Source organism: Anas platyrhynchos, chromosome 15, assembly GCF_047663525.1.
Source record: "Anas platyrhynchos isolate ZD024472 breed Pekin duck chromosome 15, IASCAAS_PekinDuck_T2T, whole genome shotgun sequence".
NCBI lineage: Eukaryota > Metazoa > Chordata > Aves > Anseriformes > Anatidae > Anas > Anas platyrhynchos.
The window spans coordinates 17,152,935-17,175,976 of NC_092601.1; the positions used below are offsets into that span (position 1 = coordinate 17,152,935).

At 59.6% G+C, this 23,042-nt stretch overlaps 1 protein-coding gene across 2 annotated transcripts in view; it reads left to right on the forward strand.

Moving 5' to 3' along the window:
- RAI1 (retinoic acid induced 1) overlaps nucleotides 1–23,042 on the forward strand; it is a 70,331-nt gene that overhangs the window by 25,202 nt on the left and 22,087 nt on the right. The window contains exon 2 of one of the 2 annotated variants that reach the window (XM_072023880.1): nucleotides 8,207–8,287. The exons of the other annotated variant lie outside the window; for it this stretch is intronic. The gene's annotated coding sequence lies outside the window, so the exon portion shown is untranslated. The remainder of the gene's footprint in view (nucleotides 1–8,206; nucleotides 8,288–23,042) is intronic. 2 annotated transcript variants of the gene reach the window in all.

Here is a 23,042-nt window from a genome sequence, read left to right on the forward strand (position 1 = left end):
TCCTGCCAGCTCTTTGAGGGATCGTATCCTGCCCACCACATCTGAATTCCTGATTACTTGCTAATTGCTTGACACACTCTACTTGCAATGCAAGAGACAGGCTCACGTCATCCTCTGTGGTTTGCCAGGGGAGAGTGTGAACCTCTTTTTGACTCGCCTTGAAATAGATGAAAAAGAATAGAGCTTGATATGATTAATGTGAAAACTTCAGCTCGGTTTCCTGCCTGGGTGTCTTGGCGTTACCATGCCTGCTTTTCCAAGGGCTGGGTGTGCACGGCCGGCAGCAACTCCCCCATCTGTGGGGTCCCCGGGAGCCTCTCCTGCCCTTAATCCCCCGCCGCTGGAGACATTTCGGGTTTTTGCAGCAGGCCGGCGAGTCATGGAAGGATTCAGGTGGTTGCCTCGAGGCACTGCTGAGATAATACCTCAAGGGCTCCTATTCAAACCCACTGGGGCCTTTCCATTTGCATGGTGGAAATCTATTCAGAAGCCCCCGTGAGCCGAGAGGAACCCGCGCCAGCTGCGGGCAGGCGGTCACCCGTGCACGGGGGAGCAGGGGAGCGGCACGGCTTAAACACGGCCCTGCAGGGCACGAGGGTGAGAAAGGGAAAGGTGGTTTTAGGGCTGAGCCTCGGTGCTGCAGGCACCAGTGGCGAGGGCTGTTCTCCCCATGCCCTGTTGTCCCCTGGCCACTGCAGCTCGCAGAGGCACGGAGAGGGTGCAGGGAGGCATTGGCCTCGCTGCCTGGCTCACCAGCTCTTGCCTCTGGGTCCTGCTTGGGCTGAGCGGTGCTGATCCAGCCCCGATGGCCACAGCATGGGGAGGAGTGCGAGGAGAATCCGCGTCATGTTGTGCTGCTCAGCCCGTGATGTCCCAAAGCGTTCCCATCACCGCATCCATCGCAGAGATGCGGGTGGCTCTGGGGTGAAACGCGGCCCCAGGGAGGAGGAAGGATGCTGAATTCAGCTGAAGGGGCAGGATGGGTTAAAATAGGTTGGATGTGTTCACCTGAGCTCTTCTGCAGGGTGTCACGGTTGCCCTAAAGAGAAGGGAGCCGGATTTGTGCCAAGCAGGAGGCTCGGGCATCCGATTCCTCCTTTTGCAGGACTTTTGCCTGCCCCGGGCTATTGGGAACCCCATCGCCACAGCCTGCCCCCAAAAAAGCATCATTTTGCTGTCTCCAATTTCGGGCAGGGGCCGCTGGACTTGTGTGATCAGGCAGAGGCACAGCACCAGATGCACGGCGCTGGCAGGAGAGCGGAGGTGAGGCGCAGCAGGTGGCTTTGCGCTGTGCCCAGGGCCACCACATTGCAGTGCCCTGGCGTGGCTTTGGGGACCAGGATGCCACCGGGGTGCACACCCCATTGCTCTGGCACGAGGCCGGCTCCTCTTGGAAAGCCAAGAAACCCCCAGGGCACAGCCACCCACCTCACCTCCCTCCCCGTGCTCCCTCCCCGTGGCCACCGAGCCCAAGACGTCCCCGTCCCCACCGTGGTGTCCCAGCCGCTCGCTGCATGTCCCTGGCATGTCACAAAGATCCTTTAACCTGGCTTTCCCCCTGCAGAATGGGGATAAAACCAGCGAGCTCGCTCTCCGGGGGCATGAATTACCGTTTCTGAGAGCCGCAGGGTAAGAGGTGCTAGGAAAAAAGCGCAGAGCAGATTAATCTGCAGCGTCTTTGCGTCGTGGCGTTGGCGCTAATCACTGGTGTGAAAGCGCCCGGGGTGGCACACGGGCGGCACGGTGCAGAGGCAGCAGCCTCAGCCGGGGCTCCTCGCCTGCCTCCCCGTTGCTGCCCGTGCTGGGCTCCGTGAATCAGCATTTCTGCAGCCCAGATGAGGCACCGGGGAGGAAAGGCAGGAGAGGAGCCTGTCGGGGCACGGGGTGGCCCTGCGGGGAGGAGAACGGGGGCACCTCGTTAAAAAGGGGGCAGCCCGTGAGCCGGGGGTGGTCTCGTGCCGTGGATTTGCAATCTGCTCCCTCTTGGCTTCTGCTCATTACCGCCGTGCGCCCCTCGTGCGCGGCTGCGAGGTAAACAAGCGCCGTGAGCAGCGCTGCCCCTCGCGCGTCCCCTCCCCGTCGCCGCCGGCGGGGGAATGTGACAAGCTGGCACCGGGAGAAGGCATGCAAAGCGATGCGATCCGCTGCACTGAGACCCGGGGAGATCCAGTTACAGGAACGGGGCTAGAACAAAAGAGATTTAGCCTCCAGGATCAATTCCTCTCCATTTTCCCGGCTGTGCACGTGCGTGTGTGTGCGTGCACGCGCGCAAAAGCCTCCGTCCCCGCCGGTGAGCGCTGCCGAGCACCAGCTGGGCTCTCCTCGGAAGAGCTGCGGTGCTCAGAAACGCTTGTTTTTCCCAAAACGGGGAGAGCAGGGTGATCCCCTGGGACGAATCTAGAAATAGCGAGGCCAGGCCGGGCTTTGCAACGCTTGAATGCCAGCGGCAGAGCCAGGTGGCTGCCGGTTGCAGGAGCTGCAGCCCTTCCCCTGCTGAGAGCGCCGAGTCCGGATCGTTCCCCACGGGTGCTGACACCTCCGCCCCTCCATCACGGCCAGAAAAAGCCCAACCCTCAAAAAACATTTTCTGCCAACGTCGCAGGAGCCAGGACCCCTCCAACCCGCAGCCGTGGGGCCGGGGATTAGCGGGGTGCCACGCACTGGGATGCTCGGTGCTCCTTTAGGGGGGAACTGGGCTCGTTTGCGGGTTTTTGTTTTTTTTTTTTGGCATGGCGCCTTCTCCCAAATGCCGGCGGGGAGGAGACGTGGAGAGCACAGATGTGCATCCCAAGCATACCGCAACAAGGTTCCTGATTTAAGGGCTGTGATTAACCTCTTTCCGACGGTTGCTAACCAGGTGCAGGATCGTAACGGGGAGAGGAGGAAGCTCGGCGAAAGCAGCCAGCTTTCCCCCCGTCACCTGGAGCTGCACATGGATGCCATTTTCTGCCTGGAAATTGGAGTTGAGGATTTGTGAAGGGCGCAAAGGCACCCCCTGTGTATCCGTGCTGCCCTGTAGATGCTTTCCAGAGCCCCTCTCCTCCTTCCTGGCTCGGGATCCTACAGACGAGGCATCGCCGTGGCTCAAATGTGGCTTGGGCTGTGCGTGCAGGGGAGCCAAAGGGAAATGGGACAGAAAATCAGCCTGATTCCCCCTCGCTTGGGCAATATCCGCCGGGCAGGCAGGGTGCCCAGGGCTCCTGCCCGCAGCTTTCTGCAGGACCTTGCTCTTTCAGGCGTACGGGGAGGAGAGGAGCAGTTTCCTGTGGTTAGGCATTAAAAGCGGGCACGTTGCGGCTTGTGTTTCATCGCCAAAGGTCAAACCGTCCTCAAAGGTTAAACCCGGAGCTGGCAAAGTGGCTAATTTTTAGGAGGCCTGGCACACTGAGACATTCAGGGCACACGTTCAGGGCACGGCGTTGCGCGCTCTGCTTTCAGCTCCTCCGCCCTGGTGCCATCTTCCCAGCTCCATTTCTGTGTGCCGTATTTCACCCTTTCCTCCAAAATACCACCCTGGCATCACATTTGGGTTTAGCTCCCCTTCAAAGCTGGCTGCTGGCTACCCAAATCCTGCCCTGTTTCTCCCAGGGAACCTGCACGCGTGGGTGGGTGCCGCAGGGTTGGGCTCAGCCTCTGGGCGATGCTGGGGGGCTCAGCGCTGCCTCTCCCCCTGGCGTGTGGCACGTCCATGTCAACTCACACAGCAGCTGAAGTCTGCCCCTGGTTTTTAGGACACGGAAAGTGGTCAGAGCAGGGCAGAGCGTGGCTCCTGTCTCAGCCAGGGGCTCCTCCTCCCCTCGCCACCTCCCCAGCTCCTCCCCGCAGCCGCCAAGACCTGGATTTTCCGCTGGGTCTCTGCGGGCAGGGAGCGGTGGTGGTTGTGCTCCCGACACTTTGCAGAGTCAAAAGCCTTCGAGTCCCTCGGAGCAGGGCAAGGGCAAGGAGAAAACGGGCCAGGGGAAAGGCAAAGAGGGCAACCGCCACGGTGGCGAGGCTACGGGCTTGGGAAACGGGAGGAGACAGGGAAATTTATTAAAAACAATTAATAGCTGCTACAACCAAGGATTTAAACTGAAACCAAAGCCTTAGGGAAAGAGGAAATGAAGTGGCTTAAGATTGTTATTTTATTGCTTAATATATTTTTTTAAATATGATATGTGAAATGCAAATAAGCATTCTTACAGAGCAGGAGAGGGAGGGAATGGAAGACATGCCGGGAAAAGTGAGTGGGATCTAGGTTTTGCATCGTTCGCTGAATTACTGGCAGGTCTTTTGTAACATCTGTTAAAAATAAAACAAACATTCATTTCCATTTCTCGCTGCCTGAGATGGCTTCTGCAAAAAAATTTCAACCTGTCCAGGAATTTGTCTTGAATGTTGCCCTCCCTCTCCTCACGCCTCCTCTTCTCCAGGGGAGATTTCCTTCCTGCACTTCCCAGGGGCTCCATTAGCCCCACATTAAAGCCTTTTTACTTTGCTCTAAAACTCTCCATCGAAGTAAAAGGAATTCTAATAAACTGCTGGGAAGACTCGGCTATTCACTCTTTCCATGGAAACACGGCGCTGCCTCGGAGCAGAGCTCCTCTCCACGGAGCCTGGGTCACGGCGGGAGGAGGCCGAGGAGGGATGGAGAGATGGTTTCCATTATAAGAGACCTTTTGAGGGAAATAATCGCCGCTCTCCCACCACGGAAAGCCTTCGAGATGAGGGGTTTCGGCACGCCGAGGGAGCACAACGGTGCTGGAGGGGTCGTGGCGTGCAGCAGCGACGTGCTGGGCACCCAGAAACTCATTAAAGCACCAGAGGAGCAGAAAGCCAAGCTCCCGATTCCTCTCCCAACAGCAGGGACAAGCGTGAGGGGCAAATGGAGCTGCTGGGAGGTTTGGGATGGGGACAAGGGGATGGTGGGGCTGGGGGGACACTGGCGAATTTGGTGGCTCCTCGCCTAGGGCGATGCTGCTGCACACTGGTGAATGTTGTGACAGTGCAGGCACCAGGATAACGTGTTTTTTGAGGCCCCAAAAAAACTGATTGCAGCTCGGGAGGGAGGGAAAAGGGTCTCATGGCTTCGTCCCAAGCACCAGGCAGAGCTGGTGAGGAGCAGGGTGCCGTTGCACCCCTGGGTGACCATGATACGATGGAGCCGGAGCATCCTTGTAGGCACAACCGTCCCGAGAGCTGCTGCGCTGCGAGATGAAGGTTTTTTTTTTTTAAAACACCAGGAAGCTCATTAGAAATAGCCCGAAGGGCGAAGTTAGGAGATGGAAATCCATCAGATCCGCTCGGAGCTGGTGTGTGGCGCTGGATGGGAGCTGGAGGAGGGGACGCGGGGTCCCCGCGCACCAGGAGCCAAGAGCAGGGGGCGCAGGGCGCAGCCCCAGCACCGGGTGCTGGCAACCAAGAGCTGGCTGCAGGGGCTCAGCTGATGGAGAGCAACCAAACGCATCCCACATGGGACCCACAGAGCTGTGGGGCCAGCGGAGCCCGGCAGGACCAGGGCTGGGACTCATTTTTCCCACCAGGAGGAGGAGGAGGAGCAGGGAGGAAGCTTTATCTTTGTAGGTCGCCGTGGCGAGACACCTCCGGAGCCGGAGCGCCTTTGTTTTAGCAGCTCCAGAAATGACATGGCAATGAGTCATTATTTTTTTAGCCCCCGGCGGGGGGGTTGCTTCCAGGGAAGCCTCTGACTTTTCTTGGCAAGGTGAGCCCTGCCCTCCGTGCGCGCGGGCGGGCGCAGGGGAGAGGCTTTTCCGTGCCGCTCGTGCCGGCTCCACGGCAGCTCAGGGGTGAGATTTGCTCCTCGGAGGCAGGTGCCAGATGCGAGGGGCACGAGGGCCGTAGCCAACACTCACGGAACGGGATTTAGGCTGGGTTTTGTCAAAAAGAAACTTTCCCTTTGGCATAACCGCGCAGCGGCATCCTCCAAGAGCTCGGAGGGTTTAACGAGCGGTGTTAATTGCTCTGCTAGGCGATGGTTGGGCACGGTGGGGTCAGGCTGAGGGAGATGCAGCACGTCACACACATGAACGGGGATGACGTTGGCACCGTCACCTCAGAAGTGCTGAAAAATCCCCAAATCAGCCTTTCTGAACCCATCCGTCGCAGCCGCGGAGCTCCAGAGCTGCCGGAAAAATCCCAGCGTGTAACGCGCAAAGCGTTCGGTGGCGATTTCATTTGCACAGGGGGCTCGTGGGGGGCTTACGGTTTCCACCTCACTCCTTGACACAAGCCAGGGTCTCAGAAACGTGAGGCTGAGATTCCCCCAAAACCGCGGGATCCCAGGAGCTGGGGATTTCAAACGTGACCCGGCTGCACCGGATCATGAATTGGTGGGACTGTGGTGTACAACTTCCAAATCCTTCAGTCTTCTCCCCATCCCACAGGAGCAGCTGGGGCTGCTGCCTGTTGGGTACATCCCACCCCAGCTTTACAGGGTTTTACTGGGTTGTACTGGGTTGTACTGGGCTGGCAGGGTTGCGGTTGCAGCCCACAGCGCTGAATGGTGGAGGCGCAATTCCCCGTGATGGGTTTGGGGCTGGTGGTTTGGGGGATAAGCACCCAGTCCCCGGAGAGCCACGAGGTCCCAGCTCGTGTTCCCATCCCACAGAGGCACACGTGGGCTGGCCGGGGTGGCCTCGAGCGCGCTGTGGGGTTGGAGCTGTGGGGCTGGGGCTGGGGAGACGAGAGCGAGCGGTCTGCTTTGTCAGCCACTGGGTCCCCTTAGGAGGCTTTCGGTCTATTTCGCAGCTTGATCCGCGGTATCTCGAGTAATTAACAGGGAAAAGAGAGGGCCTGGTTATCCATCCTTCAAGAGCAAGGGGTTGAACGGAAAGGCAGCACCTTGGAAGCGGATCAAATAGCTCTCCAGCCCCCCGCGTGCCGCGCTGCGCTATCAAGGTGAACGGCTGTGCCTCAATTAGAGCAGCGCAGCCCAGAGCAGGGCTGAGCCTTTTCACCCTTCCAGCCGGAGCGAGCGCACGCGGGGCTGCACCCCGGGGTGCTGGGGGCCACCCACGCCGTCCTTCCCCCGCACCCGGGGTCCGTCCCCCCTTTTCCTCGCCTCTGCTCCGGGTTTGATTTCCCCTGGGGAAATAAATCAAAGCGGCGTGCGGGGAAGGAGGGCTCTTTGTTACGCTCTCCCTTTCCTCCCCATCCTCAAAGCACCCCAAAAAAAAGCCATGGTGCCCAACGACGAGCTGCCACCGACCCCAAATCAGCCGGGCAGCGGGCACCTAAATCCCCGCAGATGCGCGGCGCCGGCAGCCTGTATTTTTCCTGGCGGTCGGCTGCAGCTGGCTGTGCCGCGCCGAGAGCTGCAGGTGTGATTTGTTCATTTGCCTCCACCCCCCCCCGCGCTGCCTCCCCCCTTTTTTCTCCCGTGCGAGCCCACCTAGCCCAGCATCGCCCCGCTGCGGGGTTGGGGAGGTGTTGGTGGGGGGGGGACACACGTAGGGGAATGGGGCTGGGAGGCTGGGAGAGGGAAAAAAATCAAAAGTATAAAGGAGGCAGCAGCCTCCTCCTTTGCGCTCTCCCCCGCTCCAGAGGATTAAGCCTACAAAAAAAAAAAAAAAGAGAGAGAGAGGGGAAAAAAAAAAATGTCTGCAGCTTTCTGTTGACCCTGCATGATGGCATTTTTGCGCTCTGTGTGCTGCCTCTGCTGATTGCTATTCCTGGCACAAACACACACACACGCACACACACACACGCACACAGCGCAGCTCGCGCGGGCACGGCGAGCCGGCGACCCGCTCCAAAAAAAAAAATAATAAAAAAATTAAAAAAATAAAAAAATCAAAAAATCAAAATCCCCCCCCCCCCGAACCCAAACAAACCCCTCGGCCTCTCCCTGCCCGCCGCCGGCCGCGTCTCTGCGGGGCCAGGAGGCAGCGGCACGGTGGCCGCTCGCCCTCTCCTCCGCCCCACTTCTCACCTCGTCCCTAGCTCCACCGAGCACTTTCTCCTGTCTGCTGGAGCCGCCCGCAGCCAGAGCCCTCCACCACTCCTACCGCTGGCATTACATTTTCAGGCTGGATGCTATAGGGCCGTTTCTAATTACCTTATATCCCCTAGTGGTCTATGAATAATGGTTAGTGAAGGAGCTCGGAAGGGCTGCTGAGAAGGGAAGCGAAAAAAAAAAAAAAAAAAAAAAAAAAGGAAAAAAAAAAAAAAGGAGAATTGTGCTATTTCTCACATTTTTTTTTCTAAGGATCTAATCTGGCTACTGTGCTCTGGAAGAGGAGGAGAGAGAGACAGCAGGAGAGAGAGGAGAGAGCAAGGAACATCGCAGGTATTGTTGCAAGCTACATCTTTGTGCTTTTTGCCTTTTTCTGTCTTTTTATCGAGGCTGCAGCAGGATTGGAGGCGGGAGGGGGCGAAGGGGGGGGTTGTGCGGCCGGGGCTTTCTCCGGGGTTTTATTTTTCCCTTGTGCAACTCGTGTGCCGCGGCGACCGAATGGATGCACGGTGCTGGTCCGTGTGTGTGCGTGTGTGTGTGTGTGTGTGTCCTGCCCGCAGGGGAGGGGGCTGCTTGGCTTTGCTGGAAGTCATAAAGAAATTTGCAACCGGTCCAGAAACCCCACGGACTTGCCGACGGATGGGTGTCGGAACAAAGCTCGGGGAGGGGGGGCTGAAAGCTCGGGATGTTTTGTGCCTCAGCGGCGTGGGGAGGAGACGGATGCGTTTTGCTCGTCCTGCCTGCGACTTTTCCTAAAGTTCAAATTAAAAAAAAATAAAATAAAAAAAAAATTAAAAAAATGGGGCAGGGGGAGGCTTGGAGGGGAGGGAGGGCTGCTTCTCCTGCGGGAGCCGGCGGCGTGCACGCCGCTCGACTTGCAAAAGTTGCGGTGCCACCGCGGCCAGGCGCCTGGCTGCCCCCGCCGTTGTCTGCACGTGAGAACTTGATCTATTTTCTTTCTTTTCCTCGGGTGGGCAAAGCGGGGCTGGAGGGGCAGGAGAAAAATGGGATTTTAGCGGCGAGGCTGCTGGATCCCGGGGCTCGCACATCTGGCCGTGCGTTTTTGGATAGCCCCGCAGCGGGACTTCCACCTTCCCCCCTCCCCGCTCCCTTTTCTCCCACGGCAAAATTGATCCCCCCCCCCCCAAAATTCATCCGCTGACATTAATAAACAAACAAACCAGCCGAGGACTGATGAGCCCGGGGAGAGAGAGGGGGGCTCGCTTCTCCCAACCGGCGGGTTGGGGAAAGGGGGTGTGAGGAGGGGAATTTGGGGAGGGTGGGGGGGGGGGGCATGTGCGCTTTTGTTTTAAATACCGAAATGGCAATGATTGAAAACATATGAATAGGATGCAATGCAGAGCGTGTGCGTTGCAGGGGGCGGGGGGAAGCTGGAAAACTGCTTATCCGACAGAAGCGGAGCTTGAATGACTGTGTCGTAGATGAAAGCCGAGGGGTCTGTCCCTCGCCCGCTCGCCGGCTGCGTGTGTGCGCGCGTCTGCGGGCTGGGGGGGTGAGGGGGGGGGTGTTGAGGAGGCGAAGAAATGATCCCACGAGCATGAAACCCACAGAAAGGGGGGGAAAAACCCGGAGAGAAGTGCGTGGTTATGGCCAGGGGAAGTTTGGTTTAATGGAGCCAGCTGGCTGTATGGGGAAAGAATAAAAGGAGATGGAAATGCGCCCCTGGGGAGGGAAGGGGGAGAGGGGCGCATGGGGACGGTGGCACCTCCCGGCCACCCGAAGGTGTCAGCGGTGCTGGTGGGGTCGGGGAGGTAGCGGAGCGTGGCCGGGGGTTCTCCAGGAGGGTTTTGATGTCTTCGGAAACGGAGCTGGAGCTGGAGATGGAAGCGACCTCCCGGGGAGCGCTGCGGTCCCCGGGGAGAGGCTCCGGAGCCGTGCCGGGGGTGCCCTTCGGTGGCTGCCCTTCCTGCCCTTCGCCGCTCGCCCTGCGTGGCCTGGCTTTTGTGTTTGTTTGCATCCGAGGGGGGGAGAAGGGAGCCTGGGGTTGGGGAGGGGGGTGGCGAAGGCGGGGAGAAGCCGTGAGGGCGGAGAGCCGATTTAAATTGGACTTAATGGATTCCCAGGGCAGCTCTTTGAGATGAAAGTCAAAATAAGAGCCAAAGTGAATCTCGGCAGACCTGTCTGTTGCATTAGAGATGCAGCCTTCCTCTCCCTCCCTCCCTCCCTCCCTTTTTTCTTTAAAAGAGAGGGGGAGAAAAAAAAAAAAAAAAAAGAAAAAAAAAGTGTTAGCCGCACAGAAGACAGAGTGGAGTTTCTCGTTCCTATAATGAGAGCTCTAATTGAAGAACTTACGGCCCCTTGGGAGAGCCTTTCCTGATCGCTGCTTTTGTTATTCATGCCGCGCGCTGTTTTCTTGCTTTGGGGGGGGCATAGTGTGGCTGGCTGCACCGGGGTTGGGTGCGATGCTGTCCCCCTGTCACCCCCCCATGGGTCCAGGTGGGTAAGGACCCCCGGCCCCCCCATGCTGGGTGCCCCAGGGTGGGCTCGGGGGCTGCTGATGGATGCGCAGTGCCCAAGGAAGCGGTGAGACCCCCCCAGGGTGTGCAGCCTGGCTGCGGGTGGCTGTCATCTGTGCAGGACCCCCGGGCTGTGGGATGGATCCTGCTGGGGCTCCAGGCAATAACGGGGAGCCCTGGGGGGGTCAGGGCTCAGGGGGGTGGCTCGTGGGGACCCAAGGGTGCTGTCTGCAGCCCCAGTGTCACCCGGAGGGGACAGGCGTCGTGCCAAAGCCACGCAGCCCCTCTGCACGCCCGGGGTGCCAGGTGGGAGAGGGGAGAGTTCCCCCTCCTCCTGCCCTTTCCATTGCCCAGCAAATTTGGGATGGGGACGGGCAGGGGGTCCTGCAGATGGGGCTGCCCCACAGCGGGGTCTCTTCACCCCTCAGTCCCTGTGCTGGGTCCCGTTGGGTGATGGCATCTTTGTGACCGTGGGGCGGTGAGGGGTGTCCCCAAGCAGAAAGCTGCTGGGGACAGGTCCCTACTGCCCCCATGCCCCCCCCCTCCAGGCCTGGAAACCTTTAGCAGCTGTGTTGAGATTTCCACGGAGGAAAAGGAGAGCAGCGAGCCCTGAGGATGCTCCCTGGTGGGGGGACACGCGGAGAGGCCAAGCGGTTCCCCTGGGCAGCTGATGTCCCCAGGAGCCGTGCGCTGCCCACGGCAGCGACGCACCAGGAGCTGCGGGGTCTCCATCGTCACTCCCAGTCCTCCCATCGCCAGGTGTCGACACCGACAGCTTTAATTTCAGGCCTCCGGTTCCGTTGCGTCGCGCTTAGTGGTGAGCCCCAGATGCCACCAGGCTTTGCAACCCGCTCCGTGGGCAGGTCACCGGCCCCGTTTTGTAATGGGGTGGCTGGCCAAGCAAGGGACAAGGGGATGGGGGGTCCTGAGGTGTCATCCAGCCTTCAGTGGAGGAGCCGGGAGGGCAGCTGGAGCTGCTGCTTTGCCAGGAAAGCCCCCGCTCTGCTCCCTCCGTGCCCTCGGTGCCAAGAGCCGCGGATGCGCCCGGTCTTTCTGCAGCTTTTGCCCATCCATTAATTCCGAGCCCGCACGGTGCCAGGGCCAAAACCTGCTCCGGTGCCAGAGCTCCTATTGCTTGTGATGATTTTGGAGGTTTACCAGCGTGTGCGGGCAGGGAGCTCGGTGCCCGTGGCTGCCGTCCCCGTCCTTGCCTCGCCGAGTGACCTCGCCTGGCCCAGACACCTCTCACCCTCCCGGGCACCTTCATTTTTGGGCAGGCAGGACCCCGCTGTCATGGCACAGAGCTTCTCCTCCAGCCCAGCATCCCAGCCCCAGGCTGAGGCTGGAAAAGCTGCCGGTGGGGGCTCATTTCGAGGGCTCCTTTTTGGATTTGGGAGATCGCCGAGCTCCGGCGGCTTGGAGCAGCGCGCACCCGCTCCCCCCTGCAAGGCAGCGTGAGCAGCCACGGGCAGTGGATATCTTGACACCCCGTCAATCCGAGCCTTTTCCAGCAGCAGTCTCTGAAGGCTGGCACTCTGCTGCACACAAGAAAACAAGTGAGAAGAGGGGGGAGGCGAGAGCAAGCCTTCGCAGCCGACAATCGATAATTGTAGTGTCAGTCACCGCCTGTGAAGTTCCTGCATCGCACTTGCACTTGGAGGGGGGAGCAAGGGAAGGGAGGGGAGGGGATGGGGGGGGGGGCTCTGCCCCGGCCCCCACGCAGCCGCCGCGGGCTGGGGAGCAATTGCAGGGGGCGAGAGCCTGGCCCCGAGCAGCGCGCGGGAGCCTCCCGCTGCATTACTCACCGCTTGATGTAGCTTGAACCTTTCAACTCCCTCCCCTTGGGGATGGAGCGGGCTGGGCAGGAGGTGTCGACAGAGCAGGGAGAAATGCTCTGCGGGCTTTGGTTTGAGGGATTTTTTTTATTTTTTTATTTTTTTTTTCCTTTTTTTTTTTCCCCCTTTCCCACCCCTCTCCGTGTGCGTTTTGGGGGAGGAGGTCTAGTGTCCTCCACAAAAAATCAGAAAGAAATCCTTAAAAAACAAAACCAAAACAACAACAACAAAAAAACCACCACCACCAAGACAGCTCCCCCTCATGTGCCTGAGCAAAAGGCAAGGCAAAAGATCAAGGAATTCTTCCTTTTGTGCAGCTCTCAAGACCAAAGATCCGCTGGTGAAAAGGGGAGGCTCAGAGTACCAGGCACACACAAGTCTGAAAGGAGTCTTCCCTTTTGTCTCCAAGGCGATCAGCCGGTGAAGGGATCCACCAATTAATTAAAAATTGTGCTGTCTTGATTGAGTTATTCCTGCTCGCATCCCCACCTGCCTATCAAAAGGCTGGGAAGGGCAGAAGGAAATTCCTGCTTCCTTCCAGAGCCACCAGACACCCCCCTTGTTCGTGTTTTATCCCGGGCAGCAGAGGAGATAAAAACGGGAACGGCTGGCACGGTACCCACAGAGAGCCCTCCAAAAACGTGGCCATCGTTGGACTGTTTGGGAGCAGAATGATCAGATTTACATCGCAGGAATGGGCCAAATTGTGGTCGTAGCTCCGTGAAGCTGATGGAGATCCATCGGAGATGAATTTGGCCCAAAGTCTCGCCCTGGCTCTGTGGGGAATTCGCTGGCTCCCCGCCTCGGTTGAGCCAAGAGGCGTTCGGATGGGTTCGTTGCGGCTGCATTACGCCCCGGAGGTGGAGCAGGGTTAAAAAAATCACCACTGGTTGTATCCCTGGTGCCAAAGCACCATAAATACGCGTAGATCTGTCAAGTCGTTCATGACTTCTACCACATTTACCACTGAGCACATTTCAGCGGGGTAGATTTATCTGCAGGGGCCGTGCAGAAGGCTCCGTGTGTGCTTTGCCAAAGAGGCTTGAGCTCCAGCTTGTTTTTTTGGGGGGAAACATCCTCAATAAATCCCTTCGAGCCCGATCCGGGGTTGGGTTTGTTGCCTTGCAGCCAGACCTCGCTTCCTCCGCTTCATTGTCATCTCCTCTTAGTCACCGCTCGATGCCTCACCAGGGGACACCGCTCCTGCCGCATTTATGGCAGCGACAAAAATCTGTGCTTGGGGCTCGTGCTGCGGTGGGGAGGGACGTTTGGTGTCAGGGAGGCTTTTCCCGTTCCCATTCTTCGTTGACATGTGGGTTTTGCGGAGGGCAGGTTGGGCACCGCACGCATCCCACGTGCTGGGGATGCTCCGTGGCACCTGCAGGTCCCATCCAAGCTGGGCCACCTCAGCTCCCAGCACCCAGGCTCCCAGGTGGAGAGGGTGAACGAAAATAAGGTGCTACAGACAGGAGGAAGGAATAATAAAAAATGTTCATGGCTGGTGAGCGCACGGACACCCCGTGGTCCATCCCCCGGCTCGCTGCGGGGCACGGCCGCCCCCATTCACGGCATCCTTTGTGCCTAAACCCCGTCACCACCTAGTCCTGTCCCAGCGTGTCCTTCACCATGACTATAGGATCTCCAGCTCCTGCTAACCCCGCTGCCTTTCAGCAGCCCCGGCGCCTGTATTCTCCGGAGGAGAGCGTAGTCCTATCATAGCATGTCCTTCACCGTGACTGCTGCTGCACGAGCGGCGCGGCGCGGGGCTCTAATACCCTGTAATTCACTGTGACTGCTGTGGCAGGACCTGCGCCGCGCTGCGCTGCGGCACGGCCCCGCTGCCTTCGCCTCCTGCCTCGCCTGCTGCCTGCCTGGCCCCAAAAACGGGGCAGGGACGCAGGGCACGGGTGGCAGCAGCGGTGACGGGGACGCCGGAGATGCTCCAAGGGTGCTGAGCCCCCGGTGCCGTCCTGGTTGCACCTCCGGGGTGAGGTCCCAAAGGGGACGGGGGCACAGGTGGGTGGCACGGGGTGCAGCCCGGTAGGAGCGCACCGGGGTGAGAAATGGCCCTGAGATGAGAAAAAGGCATGGTTCCTGCGGGTGGCTCTCCGGCGGCGTAATAAATGTCAAAAGCCCTGCGCACACAAAGGAGAAGGGGACATTTGGCTACCGAGAGTGTTTGTTCCAGGAGCTGATTTACTTTGAAGACTTAAAGTGTTCTCTGATGCTTCCCTCTCCGCTGGTTAACCCTGTTACTTTGCCAGTTAAATAGAAATGCAGCCGTCGTCAATAAAGCCCTTCTGGAGGCTCGGCTGGATAAATTCGCCGAGCCTTTCTCTACCCAAGCACTTCCAGGCAGAGGTGCCGTGCCGGGCATCGCTCCCGCTTCCCCCCAGCCTGCTCAGCCTCTCCGCCACAGCAGGTCCCAGTCCCCGCAGCTTTTATAATGGGATGAACTGGGAGTCCCACGAGGGACAAGGGCTGAAGGCGTGACATTGTTTGGAAAGCCAGGGGGTGGCGTTTCTGCTTCGACACCCCCGCAGACCAGGAGTGCTGGGTAAAAACCGAATTTGGCTCCGTGGCTTTCCTCCCTCCCTCTCCCCGCTGCTTCCCCCCAGCAGCAGCGCCTGCTACGTCTCCGCAAGCAGCCCTGAGGAGAGCAGGGATCATTAGCTGGAAGGATCAGATGAGATAGTTTCTTAAAAGGATTGTCTGATTCCTCTATTGATCAGCCTGATTTAAAAGGGGGAGCTGGGTCGGGGGGGCATAAATTATCCTTGAAGGAGGGGTGAAGGCCTGGGAGGCGGCGCTGCACTTAGCTGCAGTGCTGAGGAATGTGTCTAGCTGGAGGGACACGAAGAGCTGAGCGCCGTGGCTGCCGGCCAATTCGGGTCTCCTCCACGCCGAGCTGGGAATCGAGTCAAGGGAAGCGCACCGAAAACTCGCTCGGAGCCTCGCCGCCGCTTCCCGCAGCGTGGCAGCCCCTCAGCTCGTGGGGACGTGGGGTGAAGGGGCTGAAAAACGTGTCCCCTCTTTTCTATCCAGGTTGTGCCCCATGTCCCCGGGGGGCTCCGGGCACCGCAGAGCTGTCCCCACGTGGTGGTGGTGGTGGTGGTGACGGGCTCCCTGTGTGGTCTCCGGCGAGATGCTGAGCCCCGGGAGGTTCCTGCCTCCGCAGCACGAGGCTAATCTGCAGCCTGAGGTTGCTGCTTTCCTCTCTTGTGATCGCTGCCTTGGGGGGTCACGGGGCTCCCAGCCCTCTCCTTCGTCCCCCCCTCCAGCCTCAGGGAGCTCAGAGGCGCGTGGGGACCCGCGGAGGCCGTGCCCCCGTCCCCGTTGGTCACGGAGGATAAACCACGGGGTTTATCCACGAAGGATGGGTCCCATTTGGGGGGCACCGAGCCCAGCACCCCAGCTCGTTGTGCAGTTAATCCGTGCAGCACACACTCAGCCGGGGCTGCCGGAGCGTAATTATTATTCACTCAAGGTAGGGCTCCCCGAGCACATGATAGCACAAGCAGATTACCTCCGAGCTGCTGGGCAGTGGCGTTTTTATCTGTCTGGGTGCGGGGAGCACCCGTTTCCCCAGCACCTCTGCCCGCTGAGCACCCCCTGCGCTGGGCTCAGCACCCGGCAGCCCGTGATTCCTGCTGCTCTGTGCCCGGGGGGGGCATTTGGGCTGGAGCAGGGGGGGGCTCGAGGCCAGGGGTGCTGCAGGTGGGATGGGAACTGCTGCCCTTCGAGGTGCACACAGCCTCAGGTCCCTGCTATCATCATCGGTGATGGTGGAGCCTCTGTGCATCGTTTGGCAGCTGTTTGGGGTTTGCGTTTGCATCTCGAGCTGTGCTGGCTTGGGGTTGGACCAGGGGGACGTGCAGTGGGGTTGTGCCTCAAATCTGGGGCTCCCCCAGCTGTTACGGGCTGGCTGATGGAGGGGAACACTTGTGGGATGCTGCAGCCTCCTCCGAATGGGGTTCATGCCCCTTGCAACCCTACTAGGGTCTGATCCCACTGAGCCTCACTCCCTTTATTTCCGTCTGCGCTACAATAAAACGACGCAAGAAACGGGGTGGCTGGGCCATAACCGGGGTGAATCAAAGCAGAGCTGGGGCCGGGGGGAGCCTGAGCTGCCCCCCACGGGCCCGTGGGCTCGGACCCTGTGGCAGTGGCCACCGGCAAGCGGCCGCTGGGCCGGCATTATCCTGAAAATGTCACCGGGATGCCAGCCCGCCGCTCCGCGCCAGGACGCGGTGGGAGGCGATGACTCGGCTTGCTGGCATTGGCTACCATTTTAGAGGAAATGTGGAGCGGCGGGTAATTATTTCTCCTTCTTAATTGAAATTTCAGCCTCAGTGGTTTGCGAGAACGTGCGGGAGAAGGAGCACAGGCGAGCGTGACACACGCGGCGGGCTCGCCACGGGCCGAGGGGGAGAGCGGGCGCAGGGAGCCCCCAAGCTGGCAAAGCATCACCTGGGGACCAGCACCACGGGGAGGGGATTTCCACAGCCCCCCACATTCCCCTCCTGCCCCTCGTTTTGCAACAGGAAAACAACCCTAAAAATGCAGCGGTTTTAATGTTTTACAGAGGGGGAGGAAGGGGGGGGGGGTGTGTTTGCTTTATTGTTTCTTTATTCCTCTATTTTGCTTGGGATGGAGGGCCAATTAAATGAAATTACGCGCTGCAGTCTGGCACCCCGCGCCGGCTCGGAGCAATCAGGTGTAACGCAGCATGGCTGATGAGAGCCAATCAAGATGTATAAATGAGGTGTTGACATTCAAACAGCAGGTACCCGCGCCGCCGAGCGCCAGCCGCGCTCGCTGGCTGTCGGGACCGCGCGACGGAGCCAGGCGCGGGGCTGCGGCACGCAGCACGAGGGCTGCAACCTGGAAGGACACCCGGGCTCCTTCCCGGTCCTGGATCCTTTTTTTTTTACGAAGCAGGGCAGTGGGAGAAAGGGGCTGGGTGCCCACAGATCCGCTGCCCGGTGCCGCCACGTCTCCGCGTCCCACCGGATCGTTGGCACCGCTCCCGGGGTCGCTTTGGGGAAACCGAGGCACGGAGCAAGGTGTGGGAGCTCTGAGGTCGGCCTGGCTTTATGGGGAGAGCCAAAGGTTAGGGGATTTTGCGGGGTTGATGAGGTTGGAGGACAATAGGAGGGTTTTGGGGGCTGCTGGTGCAGGATGTGGCCCCGTAGTGCGTTGAACCCGGTGCCGGTGCCGCCGCACCGAGCGGATCGAAGGCGCTCGGGGGCCGTCCGGGGAGGAGAAAGCAGCTCCGTGGCGATCAACCTCATCAGCATTTCCTGTCTCACGATGGAGAAATGGCATGTGGTGAGAGGCTCTAAAAATAGGCTCGGCAAACTTTTAACCGCATTTGCAGATGTTAAAGGTAAAACCGGAGCGAGCCGGGGAGAAAACACGCCCTGGCCGTGCCTTGGCGGCGTTCACCCAGGGCCATCCGGGGTGGGAAGCAGCCACCCCCAAGGGGGGGGGACAGAGGGGCTGAGCCACCGTCTGGCCTCCCCGCTCTGCTCTGCGTCCCCGTTAGGCGCGCTGGGGAAGGCATTAGGAGCAGGAGCACGTAGAGGCAGGCTCTGTCTAACAGCGCTGCCGGCTGACCCTGATTTGTAGCAGGGCTGAGCGCGGAGGCTCGCTGTAGCGTTACAGCTCTTCCTGTGGTAATCGCCGGCACGCGGTCACACGCACGGCGCTGCCGGCGGCGCGGGGAGGGGACGGGGGAGCAAAGGAGAAGTGGCTGCGGCGCGAGGGGCACGGGTGCCACTTGGAGGGGGCACGCCGGGACGCGCGCGCTGCCGTGGCGCAAGCATCATGGGCAGCGGTGCCGCTCGGCCACCCAGCGCCTGTCCCCATCCCTGTGTCACCCCAGTGTCCCTGCAGAGTCATTTGGGGACAGCGGCCAGGACTGCCAGCTCTGCTCCCAGCTGATGTTTCACTTCCCCACGTCTCCACCAGGACAAAGTGGTGAATGTCAGGGGGGTGCCAACCTGCGCCCACCCCGCCGGCACGGTGGTGTCAGTGAGGTCCCCGTGCGCCATCCCAGGGCCGTGGCCATCTCCTCGTGTTCATCCCTGGGGACTTGCGCAGGGAAAAGCCCTGGGTGGAGACGCAAAGCCCGAGCATCGAGCCAGGCTCTGGCACTGCCAGCCGTGCCCGCAGCGGGCTGTCAAGGCGCGCTTTGCCCTGGTGAGATGGAGGCTGGAGCTGTGCCACCGCCCTGGCACTGCCGCGCTCGCGGGCGCACCCTGGGCACCGCCGTGCTTGGGAACCTCCGAGGTTGGCCTGGACCCTGGGAACGATGAAAGACCAGGAGGGAGAAACATGAAAGGGAAGAAAATGAGATTCCTCGGGTTACCTTAGTGACCCAGCTTCTGTGTCTCGCTGTCCGACATTGCCTCTCATTACCTGCCCTCCTGCCCGTAATTACTGCATCGCCGTGGCTGGGCTCGGGGTGATGGTTTGGGGGAGCCTTCACCAGCCTTTACCTGCAGCCCCGGAGGGGATAAATTGCCCTTCAGAGTTTTATTTGGCTTGAAAAATTAAAAACTGACCCTCAAGCAGGCACAAGCTAGGTGAGTGTCTCACAGCCGGGGTGCCGGGGGGCAGCGTTGGTCCTCAGGGTGCTCCTGCAGCAGCAGGGGGCAGGCAGCCAGGGCAGGGTCAATTTTTTGGCAAAAGGCATCACCTCTCCGGGCAGAATAACAGCGGGGAGCAGGGGCAGGCAGACAAGGAAATCCGTTTTATCAGACGCCGCATATTTTATGAAAGCACATTTCAGCTCTTCAGCCTTGGAAAGCTTTTCATACCCTTTAATTTTCTAATAAAAAGGAATTACGTTTGCTGAAAAGCCAGTAACAAGATTCACTGTCATTGTCTTTTGTACAGACCATAATTCCTGTCTTGGGTGCCTGCCTGCAGCCTGGGTGTGTGGCCCGAGGTGTGGGCCCCGCGTGAGCTCCCCGGGGTGCTGGGGGCAGAGGGGCACATCCACGTGCCCAGCGTGCTCCGAGCTCGTACACGTGCCAGGCTTCACGCCGGCTGGACGGGAGCAGAATTGGGTGCTCAGCACCACTGGACATCACCCCCCTGCCCCAAACCCTCCGGCACCCCAACCTACAGCACCATTCCCCACCCTGGCACTGGAGCAGCACCCAGTGGGATCTCCAGGGTGCCTCCGGCACAGCCCAGGTGTGCAGGAGCTGCCAGCTCCTGTGCCCTGGTCCTGCGGGGATGTCCCTCCCTGGTACTGTATGATGCAGGGGGGCTGTCCCCATCCCGTCCCCCCACAGGTCCCCAAAACCTCAGAAGATCCGGCGGCAGCCTAGGAGCTCCACGGCGTGGCCTTGCTTCCTCCAGCTCCTCTTTTGGAGGCTGCAGCCTTGAACCGAGCAGCAAAATGGGGAATTTGGTGCTAAAATAGTGCTTGAGAGCGGCGCAATGCCCAGGCTGGGAAAACTGCTGGTTTCTGAAGGAGACTTTTTAAGGTCGTTGGGATGGATGGCCCAGGTCGCGCTTACACAGAAGTCAGAGCAAGCAGATGGCTCCGTGGCCAGCAAACGAGCTTGCACAGAGGCTCAGCTCGGTGATCCTGGTGGTTCCCATCCTTCCCAGGCTGGGCACCAGCCCTGCACCTCCTTTTATCCCCCTTGTAGGGTGCAGGACCCGGCATGCCCAGGTGGGGAGGAGGCGGCGGGCAGCGTGCTGCGCCGGGGCGGCCCCGCGCCATCAATGCCCCATTCACAGCCACCATCAAAGGGCGTTTGTGCGGCGAGCCGGGGGATTCATTACTCACTCCTCACCATTTGTTCAGCTCCTGCTCGGAAAGGAAAAGAAGAAAACGCTCGAGCTGGCCCTGTTGGGAAGCAGACGCGCCGCAGCGGGGCCGGGGACGGCACCGAGGGACCCCGACCCCATGGCGCATCCCGGCCATGCTGGTGGCAGTGGGAGCTCTCCACGGGCTCTGTTGCTGCTCGATGCCCTCCCGGTGCTCTGACCGTGGCCGTGCCGGTGCCGTGCGAGCCCCCGGCGCGCTGCCACGTGGCGCTGGAGCCGCGATGGCGCTGCCGCCGGCGCTGCTGCTCCCTCCGCGATGCTCATTTGAAGTTCCAGCTCGCAGGCTGGGCTCGCGCAGGGGGGGATGCAGAAGCAGCCCGCAAACAGAAATAAATATCTTTCGCTCTCTCCCCCCCCCCCACCCCACTCCATCCGTTTCTCATTTCCATTCTTACTTCCCAGCTGGTTTTGAGGGGGGTTCGGGTTTTCAAAGCTTTCCGTAAACGTGTGTAACAATAGGAAGCGTTGCCTTTTAGCCTGCGGCCGGCACAGTTTTAAATGAGGTCCCAGGTAGTCATGGTTACCTCTCCTCTTCAGTAAGAGATGACTTTTATTTCCTGCCTTTTGTATTTGCACATCTCAGATATACATTCTCCCAAACCATAATTGGTATTCACGGATAGACGGGGCCGCGGGAGCACGCCACCGGCAGAGGGGACGAGCCAGATGGACACGGGCGTCAAGGTCTCCGAGCCCCCAGACACCAGGAAATCTTCATTTCCCCTCCTTTTTCCTCCCCGGGAAGGGCAGGGGGGGCAGACCTACCTGCCTGCAGCCCCAGGCCTCATCCTGATCCCCCCTCCCTCGCGTTATCCACCGTTGGGTTCCTCCCATCCCCATCCATGAGGCTGCGGGGGTCCTGCCCGTGCCAAGGGGCTCCGTCCCCCCTGTCCCACCCTTTTAATTTTGGGGTGGCAGGAGGGAACGCGGAGCTGCGGGAGCGTGCTCCAGCAGCGGGCACGGCGCGTGTGCGAGGGAGGGAGAAGCGCTCGGCGGTGATTGATGAAAGATCATAGCCTCATTCCACAGGATCATTGCTCAGAGTGTGGGCAAAGCTGCGCGTCCCAGGGGGACCATCGCCGGGATGCGTGCGAGCCTGTGTTTCAGGGCAGAGGGGATGGAAAGCCACATATTTCATGCCTCTTTTTTTTTTTTCTCTCTCCCTTTCTCTCCAAAGCACCAGGAAAACAAAACAAAAAAAAAAAAACAACACAACACCCGAGCTGTCTAATCAGAGACAAGCAGATTCCACCCACTTCCTTGGAAAACTTGCATTTGCTAGGAAATCATCTCGCTGCATTTACAGCAAGCAGAGTGCCCCAGCGGTAGCTCGTGCCTTTCTGGCAGGATGATAACCAGTGCTGAACAATTACTGCGATGTAACGGTAGCAGCAGACATATTGGCTTTTCTCAGCCAGCAGGAAAGAATTTGCAAAACTAAGCAGGCGGCTGGAGCAGCTCGCGCTCGCAGCTCCGGGTGCGCGGTGCCGGGGATTCGCAGCTCACCATATTTGCTGGTGGCAGCATATCAGTGACTCGCACGCCGCATGCACCTGGGCTCCTATTTACATTTTTTGCAGGGGAAGGGCCCAGCTCTGCTCCCTGGAAAATGCCTCCGCTTGGCAGCTTCCCCGCTCCCCTCGCACGCACGCAGCCCTCCAGGTGTGCGCGCGCGCGCACGGCCGGTGGGGAGAAGCTGTTTGCCTTCTTGTGTTGTTTTTTTGTGTGTTTTTTTTTTTTTTCCTAATGAGAAAAATGTGTTCTTGTCGAAGAGGTTGTCCTTAAAAAATACAGGGCTGGGAAGAAAGGCGGCCGGCTCCGTGACATTTACCTCTGTGGGGCTGTGTTGGATGTGCAGTGCCCAGGAGCCTGCCCAGTGCCAGCGCGGGGAGCAGCAGGATGAGTGCCGCTGCTCCCGGCACAGAAACCACCGTGGGCACAGCCCCAAATTCCTCCTCAGGGCAAAGCTCACTTGCTGGCTTTGACTCCTGCCCAATTCCCCTCTCAGGTGGGCACGTGGGGGGGTTGCTGGAGCGACTCCCATCGTGCAGAGGCTTTGATCCTTCCTGGGGAAACCTCTCCCCAGCTGCAAGTCGTGCACGCACCCGTGGCTCCTGAGCGCAGGGGAGGTGGAGAAGTCACTTCTCCGTATCCTCACCGCAGATTTTGGCCAGGTTCTGCTCGCATTCCCTGCTTCTGCGTGCTCGCAACGATCCCCTTCCCATCCGGAGCATTTCTCCGAGGTGGAGAAGTGGCAGGGTTTGGGCGAGGATTCGCACCCTGCTCCGTGTGGACCCACGTCTGGAGCATCCCCGGCGCCTTCACGCGGGGCAAAGCCGGGCAGAACCGTGCCCAGGCTGCGCTCACCGGCCCCACTCGGGATGCAAACTGCACATCAGTTGCACCAGCAGCTGATGGAGACTCCAGTATATTAGCAGCATTAATTAAGTTACAAAAATTATGCATGTTATCAGTTATGAGACGACCTTTCATAAACTCAGTTATTAAAGCAATAAAGCATGACCCGCTGGTCCTAACCAGTTTAATGGCTGGCTAAGAGTGCGGTTTTTCACATAATACTTTTAGCAGGTCATTAGCTGAGCAATAAGATAACATGGAGAGCCCTAAGTGATGCGCTTGAGCAGCGGCAGAGATGGACACGCTCTCGATGGGGGGGGGAACAGGGGCTGGGGTCACCCGTCCTCCCGTGCCGCTTGCCAGGCGTGACCGGTGCTGATGCGCTCGGAGGCTGCTTGGGGAGGGTGACCCACGGCTGCTGCCAGGGCTGTGCAGTGCCAAAATCCCGGCATCGTGGCCAAAACCATCCCTGGGGATGCTTTGGGGCAGCTACGGGGTGGTGTTGGCCCTTTTGGAGCCCCGATATTGCCGCCGAAGTCAAAGGGACGCGGGGTGTCACGATGTGGC